Genomic DNA, 10,351 nt, shown 5'->3' with positions numbered 1-10,351 from the left:
CATGCTGAGCACATTGGCTTTTGATTAAGCTTAACATTGAAAGGCATATAGCATGAGTTTCAAAGACGAAGTTAATAAAAACCTTTTCTTCAATTGCACCACAGGCTCCTGTGTGAGATTAACTCAGACATTTAGGTGAAAAATAAGTAACTCTAGGAAATGAAAACTACTGATGAAGCTGCAATTTTTTTATTTTGAAAGTATGGCCCCAAAGAAAGAAGTTTGAGAACCACTGTTCTAGAGTGTAAATTTGAACTCTGCTAATTAGATAATCAAATGAACACTATTGGTAGACGAAAGATGAAGAGATAAAATCAGTCATGTTCAAATGGGCACAAGATATAGGTCATAACATTATGATGGAAGATTGGGAAAGGTTATGGAAAATTTATTTAAAATTTACAGATTGTTCGTTGAAAGAAAATTATATGAAGATGATGTATAGATGGTATATGACACCAGTGCAGTTAGGAAAAATGTATAAAACTAGCTCAAATATGTGTTGGAAGTGTAAGGAAAAAGAGGGGACATTTTACCATATGTGGTGGGATTGTAATGAAATTAATTTGGGTGGGGGGGATGATATATAATGAATTGAAGAAAATGTTCCATCTAACATTTGTTAAAAAACCTGAAATATTTTTGTTAGGGATTGTAGGAAAATACCTGCCAAAGAAGTTGAAAAATATCTTCATGTATGCGACAACGGCGGTGAGAGTCTTAATAGCACAAGGATGGAAGACTGAGGAAATCCCGACTAAAGAATTACGGCAAGAGAAACTGATGGACTATGCAAAATTGGCAAAATTGACACATGAACTATGGGACAAGGATAACTGTGACTTTAAAGATGAATGGGAACCTTTTACAAAGTATCTAAAGATCCAACAAAGTGAATTGGACTCCTTGGCAGGATTTGAATAAACACTCACAAACTTTTCATTGATAATAACTAACCAGTTAGACAAATTAAGGATTTATACAAATTTGTAACATGCAGAGAATAGCATTTTTAGAGAAACCAGAGATTGGAACTGAGGGAAGTCAGGGGCAAGCGGGGAGGGTGGGTTGTTTTATGGGAGGGAGGGGTGAGGAGGGGAAATGGGGGGATTAAGGATGATATGTTTTAAGATAATATGTTTCGTTTAAATTCCTAATAAAAAAATTAAAAAAGAAATATAATCAAATGAGCATTATGATATTGATTTCTGCATATTAAACCATCTGTGCAAGAGCAGGTCAGGCTGCTTTCCCCCCTGGCTTGTTGGCAACCTTTGCCGCAGCCTTGTGTGCTATGTTTTCTAGGCTCTGGAGAATCAGAGAGGCTCTGCTTCTCTTTCTCCACAAATGAAACCCTCAATTCCTCCTCCTGCTGCTGCCCACAAGCAGGGCTCCTCTCCTCTCTTTGCCCCTTTGTTCTCCTTGGAAATGAACCAACAGATTCTTCTTCCCATGTGGTGCCCTGCGCAAAAGTTGTTGACCAGTCCTTTTTTTAAAAAAAGCATCTCCACAGCTTGCCTCCTGCTCTAAAAGAAACTGACTTTAAAAAGATAGGCAGCGGCCGCAACAGCAGCAGGGGTACCTTTTGGTCACACACCCCACACACCCCGCCTTGAGTCATTCCTTGTTCTCCGAGCTCTGAAATAAACTGTCTTCCCCTCCCATGAAGGTCTTCTGCCTCTGAAGAACCTGCTTCAGAAAGGCAAAAAAGAGAAAGAGCCGTTCTCTTTGTCTCTCTATGATATTTTCCCATAGAGTAAGGTTACCAGATGTCCCCGTTTTACACCTTTCTCGGCATTCACATGTACATAGCAAACAATAAGTGTCCCCCGGATTCATTGAAAAATAATAATCTGGTAACCTTATTCTAGCCCAACTCTCTCTCACACTGTTACGTACTGAGTTGAATAGGATTCAGAATGCAGCAGTCTGATTGGTCCTAGAACAATAGGATTCAGAATGTAGCAGTCTGATTGGTCCTAGAACAATAGGGTCCAGAATGCAGCAGTCTGACTGGTGCACAGGAGCCCCCAATCCAGCTCCAGGTGGAAGTGAATCCTCAACCTGATTGGCCTACAGGTGAATCCCGGAATTAGCCAATCACGTGGGGCCCATTGTGTAAATAATGTATATAAAGCAGACATTCTGGGGGAACTTCCACTCCTCCTCACCACTATGAGCTGAATAAAGAGCATGAAATCCACTCTCAACTCCGAGTATATTTCACACATACACTCAACTCTCTGGCTTTTGTTTTTGTCATTGCCAGCCACCCATTTGCCCTATGGTGCAGAGAGCTTCTGTTCTTACACGATCCATAGTTAGGGGGCCATTATGGTCCTTGCCTGGCTAATTCATCACTAATTACAAGGGACTCAGACACCATGCAGCAGCTGCCCACCCCACGTACGCACGTGTGTGTGTGTGTGTGTAGAGGGAATATGGAGAGAGAGGGGAAAAAATGTTTCTGATTGACTGGCATCTAATCCCTCTGCGCAGGCCTCTGTTTTGCTGAAGGGTTCCTGGCTCATCCAGAGTGTTTTATTTCCACACATAAAAACCATGCGCATTTCATTTATGTCATACTTGCAGGCTGGACCTCATGCATAATAACCGTGTGTGTTCCATGCCAGCAGAGGAAATGGATTTTGGTTTGTGATATTTTTTTTTAGAGCATAGCGGCCCAGAGCACACCATAAAAAGTATTCGGAGCCCTGTAAACTTGGGTTTTGTTTTTGCAAGAGGATTACAGGCAGCCTGATGTTGTGAAAGAATAATGGCTGGGATGAGGGCAACTGACACTTGTCATGGAAACAATAAGCCTTCACAACCCACATGCGCCCCAGATGTAATCTCCTCTGATGGAGATCAAAGAATGCCAAATCTCCCAACTCAATGTACTCGCCTGCGCGTCCATTTCAGCTGGGAGATCTCCATCAGATAAAGCAGGCAGCATTTTGTCCGATGACTGTCTTGCTTCTGCATTGCTCAAACTCTCACTGTTTTCTATGGATTTGTGAAACCCTGGATACAGCATAGCCTGACTCAATCAGGACAATAATTAGAGTCAAAATGGTTCACAGAAAATAATAAATGCTGGTGGAATGAAGTGAGGTGAAGTTATTGGAGGAGGGGCATAGTTAATATATTGTTCCTAAGCAGTTTTCAGACCCCTGAGCAGTGCTTTATTTTTTTATTAAAAAAAACGTTTAAGGGGTACTCTCATTTTGACTCAAGAAAATCACGGGGAAAGGAAATGAGGCCGCCATCGGAGGTGGCAACACTGTGCTAGATTCCAAGTCCTACTTCACATGTTAAACACCTGCTTCCATCTGAGACTGAGGAAACACCGTGACAGAAAATGAAGCCACCATTGGAGGTGGCAACACTGTGCCAGATTCCAAGTCCTACTTCACATGTTAAACACTCGCTTCCATCTGAGACTCAGGAAACACTGTGACAGAAAATGAGGCTGCCATTGGGGGTAGCAACGGAACTGATGATTCACCATGCTAGCAAAGAAACTAAAATTTTTAATTTTTTTAGTTTCTTCTCCCGTTAGATTCACTACATGTTTAGAGGTATGCGTACCCCTGTGCCCCCCTCCCCGAAAAAAGCACTGCCCCTGAGTATTGAACACTGAAGATGGAGGGCTAAGGATAGCAACATACCACTCCGCCTATTTCTGATGTTCAAGAGGAGAGTGTCATTACCAGGGATGGAAGGTTTTGTCAGCTTCGGTTGTCTCAATTTCTCTTTTTCCGCCCCTGAAATTCAGTTCTCCACATTTATGCAGCTGTTTGCGACTAAAAAAAAAAAAAATCCCCATGAAAATTATCCAGCATTACAGTGCAAATTTCTCCTAATAAACACATTTTTGCATGCAGTTTTGACACATTTTGGCATGCAATTTCTCTTAATATCACACATTTTGAATGTTATCCTCAACAATATATTTTCATGCACGCTTTCATGATCCAGCAGGCTTTTCTTATGTTCGAACATCCCTATGAAAGTGGAGCAAACAGCTTCTCTCCCTTGAGTAGAACTGCTGCTTATGCATGCTCTGTTTCATAAGAACACAGGAAGAGATCTGTTGGATCAGGCCAGAACCAGCCCTCTCCTGGGATGCCCAGCATAAGAATACAATGATAGCTATGAGAAGCTCATGATTAAACCGAGAGCATAACATTAAATCTGATTCATTGCTAGTAACTCTTCACCAACGAAAGAGAAGATTTCCCCCTTCCTTCAATTCCCCTTCTCCGTTCTCTGGCATGATGAACTGGGTGGGTGGGGGTAATCCTACAGCTTAGAGGAATGGCAGTGGCTGAGAGCAGCCTTGTCTTTGTGGATGAATGCTTTTAATTTCATCACGAACAGGACTGCTGCACCCGTCAAGTCGCAAAAGGAAGTTCTGTACAAGTCCAAGTCGAATGGAACTACCCAGCGTGAGATGCAGCGAAATGTGACCAAATAGGGAAAGCGCGGCTGAGAAGTAATTTAATGTGCTCCATGGGAGTGGAGATTTCTTCTTGAACAATGCTTGATAACCCTGCAGAGCGGAGTTCGCTATAGAGGAGAATGTTTCACTCTGGCAAGGACCATTCAGGGGTACTGTTTCAGGCTTCACGGAGGTGTCAGAGGTTTCAGTAGTGAGGAAAGGAGACAAGACCAAGCAAGGCCTAAAGGCCTGCTCTTGGATATAGTCAAGAAGGATCTGATTTGGGCCCACACTTGATTATATGGGCTTCCTGCAACCTCACGTACTCTAGGCAATGGTTAAGGCCAAATTGATTTTCCCCTTCCTGGTGCTGTTCCTAGGAGGGAAAGAGAAAAAACAACCAAAATGATGTCTGACGTTTAACAAAGCAAATGAAATCCCTGTTGGGTAGCAGAAGAGTGGGGCAAGTGGCAGCTGTAGCCCATGGCCATCAAACAATAGAAGTGGGGCTGCTTTAGGATTAGAGACCTGTGGATTTCTTTATGTCTGTCAGGGACCTGCTGAGGAGAGCTGCACTGAGGAGGAATGGTGAGATCCTTATCCTGAATCTTCCCAGGAGCAGGAGGACAGTATAGATTTGGAACAGTGGTTTGCAGAGGGGCATAGTTCAGAAGGCAGAAGTTGGGAAGAACTGGGTGGTGAACAGCCAGGAGAAGAAACACTGGGGGAGAGAGGGTTAACAGATTCACTGTCTATGGAAAGCATTCATCGGCTCTCCCCAAGGTTAATAATAATAATAATAATAATAATAATAATAATAATAATAATAATTTATCTATACCCCACCTATCTGGCTGGGCTTCCCCAGCCACTCTGGGCGGTTTCCAACAGAATATTAAAATACATTAACCCATTAAACATTAAAAGCTTCCCTAAACAGGGCTGCCTTCAGATGTCTTCTAAAAGTCTGGTAGTTGTTTTTCTCTTTGACATCTGGTGGGAGGGTGTTCCACAGGGTGGGTGCCACTACCCAGAAGGCCCTCTGCTGGTTCCCTGTAACTTGGCTTCTTGCAGCAAGGGAACCGCCAGAAGGCCCTCAGCACTGGACCTCAGTGTCCGGGTAGAACGATGGGGGTGGAGACACTCCTTCAGGTATACTGGACCGAGGCCGTTTAGGGCTTTAAAGGTCAACACCAACACTTTGAATTGTGCTTGGAAACATACTGGGAGCCAGTGTAGGTCTTTCAAGAGCTGAGAAAGTGGCAGAACAGAAAGCACACAAAGCACAGAGGAGACAGGCCCAAATTACAAGACATGGAAGTGACGTAGATCAATACAGACAGAAGGGGGTGGGATCCTTAATTGGGAGCATCGCCATTTCTAGGAGACAAGTTCTTTGTTCTCTCGCTGTGATTATTAAAGTTTCTAACTGGTAAGAAGACTCCTTTTCCTTTGTTCTGCTTATCTACTGTCACGGGGGGAGGAAGCCGATTCCCTGAAGCCTGACAATGTCCATATCAGAAGAGCCCGCTGGATCAGGCCAGTGGTCCATCAAGTCCAGCATCCTGTTCTCACAGTGGCCAACCAGGTGCCTGAAGCAGGATATGACCACAAGAGCCCGCACTCTTCCTTTTAAAGCCATCTAGATTGGTGGAATGCAGCTACTACTGGCAGACAGGGGGCAGGTCTCAGGGCCAGAGGATTCTCAGTCATGGGATTAATTAACCAGATTGTGTTTAATTTGTGTCCTGGTTTCGTTGCACACCATGCTTGCTCTGGGTGGGAAAGGGCACATTTCCCCAAAGGAATGGCTAACAGCCGAAAGTGTGCAAATGTTCCCTGTGAGACATGTGTTTGTTTAAAGAGAGAATGCGGGGAAAGAACATCTTTGAACCCGGAGAGCACTCAGCCATCAATTTGGTCCCACCAAGACAGAGGCTGCATCTTGATTGAAAAGCCTCTCACACCCAAAGGATTCCTGTCTGGCGGCTTTCAGAGGAGAGAGAGAGACTGCATTCATCTCAAACTGCTTGGCTCTCAGCTCTGACAAGTACAGATTGTTTTTCTGGAGAGTGTTTTGATTTCACTCTATTCAGAAAAGAGGTTACCCAGCAGGGGAAGGTGGTCATCTTGAAATAAAGAAAGCAACGCCGTGCCATTTGGAAAGAAATTTGGATTAAGGCGTCTGCAGGCCTGTTGGTCTGGAAATAGCATTGCATTTTGTAAAGGAAAAGAGGTGCATCTGATCTCGGGTCTAGCACGGCTTCTCCATTCCGTTTAAAATTATCAAGGTTCTTCTTATTGCTGTAGTTCAGTGGTAGAGCATCTGTTTGGCGTACAAAAAGTCCAAGACTCAATGCCTAGCAGTGGACAGCTGCTGCCAGTCAGTGAGGACAATACTGGACTAGATGGACCTATGGTGTGACTTAGTATTAGGCAGCTCCTTATGTTCCTATTCAGATACATCTATACAGCCATCAGGCAATCAGTGTTCCCTGGGCAGCTTACAAACAAAATAATATATATAATATTTAATATATAGGAAATGAAAATCAAGAATATGTGCTAAAAACAACAAAACCTACAACAAAGACAAAGTAGAACCATTTGAAGCAAAACTTAAAAGCCCAGGTATCTACTTGCTGCTGAAAAGACCATAGGGAAGGCACCAGGCAAGGCGGGTTGGGGCAGGGGAAGAGTAAAAAAAAAGGTAAATGGTTGTCCAGTCAAGGGAAACTATGGGGTTGCTGCGCTCATCTCACTTTCCAGGCCGAGGGAGCCAGTGTTTGTCCACAGACAGCTTTCTGGGTCATGTGGCCAGCATGACTAAACCGCTTCTGGCGCAATGGGACACTATGATGGAAACCAGAGCGCACGGAAATGCCGTTTACCTTCCCACCGCAGCGGTACCTATTTATCTACTTGCACTGGTGTGCTTTCGAACTGCTAGGTTGGCAGGAGCAGGGACAGAGCAACGGGAGCTCACTCCCATTCGAAGGGGAATTCGAAGGGGAAGAGCAGTTTCCCCCTACTCATGAGCTCTAACTGCTGCCCCCAAGTGACAGTTGTTTGCTTTCAGATGACAGCATAGGAGCCAATACTTAGGGGTTGAGGTCCCTTTGCCCCCCCATAAAATTTTTGAGGGTGCCCCAAAGTTGATTGGCATTGCCATTCAAATGGTGTTTGTGCATCATGTCATCTGATCGATTATGCAGAGCGGGGCTCCCCCCCCCAATATTTTAGTCACGTTGGCTCCATTCGAAGACAGGAGGAGGCAACCAGACTTTCAAGTGGGTTCTAGGGAAACAATGTAGAATATAACATATTGTGCATTCTTCATGGCATGCAATGCTGATCAGCAAAGCTACAGCAGCTGTTCGTATCTGTGAAGGGATCCACAGCCAAATCACAACCTGAAATATACTGCAGGCATCAGGAGTGACATTTGAGTGGTGGAGAAAGCAGCATGACACCCTCTGTTGCTGACAGTATGGGTAGGCAAACTAAGGCCCAGGGGCAGGATCCGGCCCAAACGCCTTCTAAATCCGGCCCGCAAATGGTCTGGGAATCAGCATGTTTTTACATGAGTAGAATGTGCCCTTTTATTCAAAATGCATCTCTGGGTTATTTGTGGGGCATAAGAATTCGTTCATCTCCCCCCCCCCCCCCGCCCAAAAAATATAGTCCAGCCCCCCACAAGGTCTGAGGGACTGCTGAAAAAGTTTGCTGACCCCTGTTCTAGTTATTTAGGATGAAAATAGACATCACCAACCACTTAAGGGTGTCACATGGAAGAAGGAACAGGCTTGTTTTCTCCTGCTCTGGAGGGCAGGTCCTGAACTGATGGATTCAAGTTACAAGAAAGGAGATTCTGACTAAACATCAGCAAGAACTTTCTGACAGTAAGTGCTGCTTGACAGTGGAACGGTCTCCCTCAGGAGGTTTTTTCTCAAACAGAGTTTGGATGGCCATCTGTCATGGATGCTTTAGTTGAGATTCTTGCATTGCAGGGGGTTGGTCTGGGTTCCTTCTGTGGGAATTGAACTCTAGCTCCCATTTACAGAGTTACACAGAAGAGAGTCCAACTCTTGACTTAGTTCCCTTTTTCCTCCTATAAAAACCCGCAAAACACTCTCCTTTAAAGTTTAAATAATAAATAACTCTTAACTCGGTGCATTTGCACTTGCAGGTTAAATACACAAAGCAGGCAGGTGTAACTTATGTTGCTAATACATCTTACCTAGATTTGCAGGTGAGATAAAATACTGTCACAGACTGACTAAATCTGAGACAGAGAGCAACATACCTGCTGTATGTTCTGCAGCACACCCACAGAACGTACCTGCTGCTCTAACTGTCAAGACTGTTCCCAACTGCCATAATCATACCAACTGAAAATAGCTGCCTCAGGTGTATGGCATCACAGAGTTCTGTAGCCTTGGTGATCATTAACCCTTTCCGTAGCATTTTGGATCCTTTCATCCCCCACCTTCCAGCTCTACAACTCTATGATAAAGTCTATGATGTACTACTAACTTGATGGTGTTAAAAAAGAATAAGGAAAAGGTGCTATGTCCTCTACCAGTGGTTGTAGTTGTTTAATCATTGAGTTGTGTCCAACTCTTTGTGACCCCATGCACCAGAGCACGACAAACACTCCTGTCTTTCACTGCCTCCCCCAGTTTGGTCAAACTCATGCTGGTAGCTTCGAGAACAATGTCCAACCATCTCGTCCTCTGTCGTCCCCTTCTCCTTGTGCCCTCCATCTTTCCCAACATCAGGGTCTTTTCCAGGGAGTCTTCTCTTCTCATGAGCTGGCCAAAGTATTGGAGCCTCAGCTTCAGGATCTGTCCTTCCAGTGAACACTCAGGGCTGATTTCCTTCAGAATGGATAGGTTTGATCTTCTTGCAGTCCATGGGACTCTCCAGAGTCTCCTCCAGCACCATAATTCAAAAGCATCCATTCTTCGGCGATCAGCCTTCTTTATGGTCCAGCTCTCACTTCCATACATCACTACTGGGAAAACCATAGCTTTAACTATACGGACCTTTGCCGGCAAGGTGATGTCTCTGCTTTTTAAGATGCTGTCTAGGTTTGCCATTGCTTTTCTCCCAAGAAGCAGGCGTCTTTTAATTTCGTGGCTGCTGTCACTATCTGCAGTGATCATGGAACCCAAGAAAGTAAAATCTCTCACTGCCTCCATTTCTTCCCCTTCTATTTGCCAGGAGGTGATGGGCCCAGTGGCCATGATCTTCATTTTTTTGATGTTGAGCTTCAGACCATATTTTGCGCTCTCCTCTTTCACCCTCATTAAGAGGTTCTTCAATGCCTCCTCACTTTCTGCCATCAAGGTTGTGTCATCAGCATATCTGAGGTTGTTGATATTTCTTCCGGCAATCTTAACTCCGGCTTGGGATTCATGTAAAAAAAGAGGGTGGTGTTTGGGGGGGGGGAATAGGGGAGGAAATGGATTGTAGAGAAAGGGTGAAGCACCCTTCTCCTGCTCGGCACTTGTGCCCTCAAAATGCCCCCTCCTCACCTTCACCTGAGTCATCAAATAACATGCTGGGATCAGTATTCGCTGATGCAGCACCCACAACCTCTTTTGCCGATGGGGACAGAATGCCTTTTCCACAATGTCACAGCCCTCCCCCCCAATTAAATGCGAGGAACCAATTCCCAGGTCTTTTCTCCTCAGGTTTACCAGTGTTCCACTGCAGAGCCAGCCTGGGAATGCCAGAGTTCAACCCTGTGGTGGATGTGGAGGGAATAGTAAGTACGAGAGGGTGGCTTCTTTTGTGTTTAAAATATGCAGGAAGCGTTTCCTTCAGTGCTGCGTAACCATAATCAGCTCACACATCTGCGGGGCCGGCAGAAATCACGTCTGCTACTGCTGCTTGTCAGTT

At 44.7% G+C, this 10,351-nt stretch overlaps 1 long non-coding RNA gene across 4 annotated transcripts; it reads right to left on the bottom strand.

Annotated features, from left to right (window-relative positions):
* Nucleotides 1-1,169: 1,169 nt before the first annotated feature.
* LOC310758810 lies at nucleotides 1,170-8,986 on the bottom strand. 4 transcript variants are annotated; one of them, XR_014545945.1, is made up of 3 exons: nucleotides 8,685-8,984; nucleotides 3,672-3,806; nucleotides 1,170-1,692 (listed from the first exon to the last, which is right to left on the bottom strand). It is a non-coding gene; the product is annotated as an uncharacterized lncRNA (long non-coding RNA). The 4 variants fall into 4 exon arrangements; XR_014545946.1 differs by having other exon boundaries at nucleotides 1,170-1,689; nucleotides 8,685-8,979; XR_014545943.1 differs by lacking the exon at nucleotides 1,170-1,692 and adding an exon at nucleotides 2,073-3,096 and having other exon boundaries at nucleotides 8,685-8,986.
* Between the last annotated feature and the right edge of the window lie 1,365 nt (nucleotides 8,987-10,351).

This window comes from Podarcis filfolensis, assembly GCF_964270895.1.
Source record: "Podarcis filfolensis genome assembly, chromosome: 3".
Lineage (NCBI taxonomy): Eukaryota > Metazoa > Chordata > Lepidosauria > Squamata > Lacertidae > Podarcis > Podarcis filfolensis.
The sequence above is the reverse complement of the archived record's forward strand: the minus strand, read 5'-3'. Positions and strand labels throughout refer to the sequence as shown.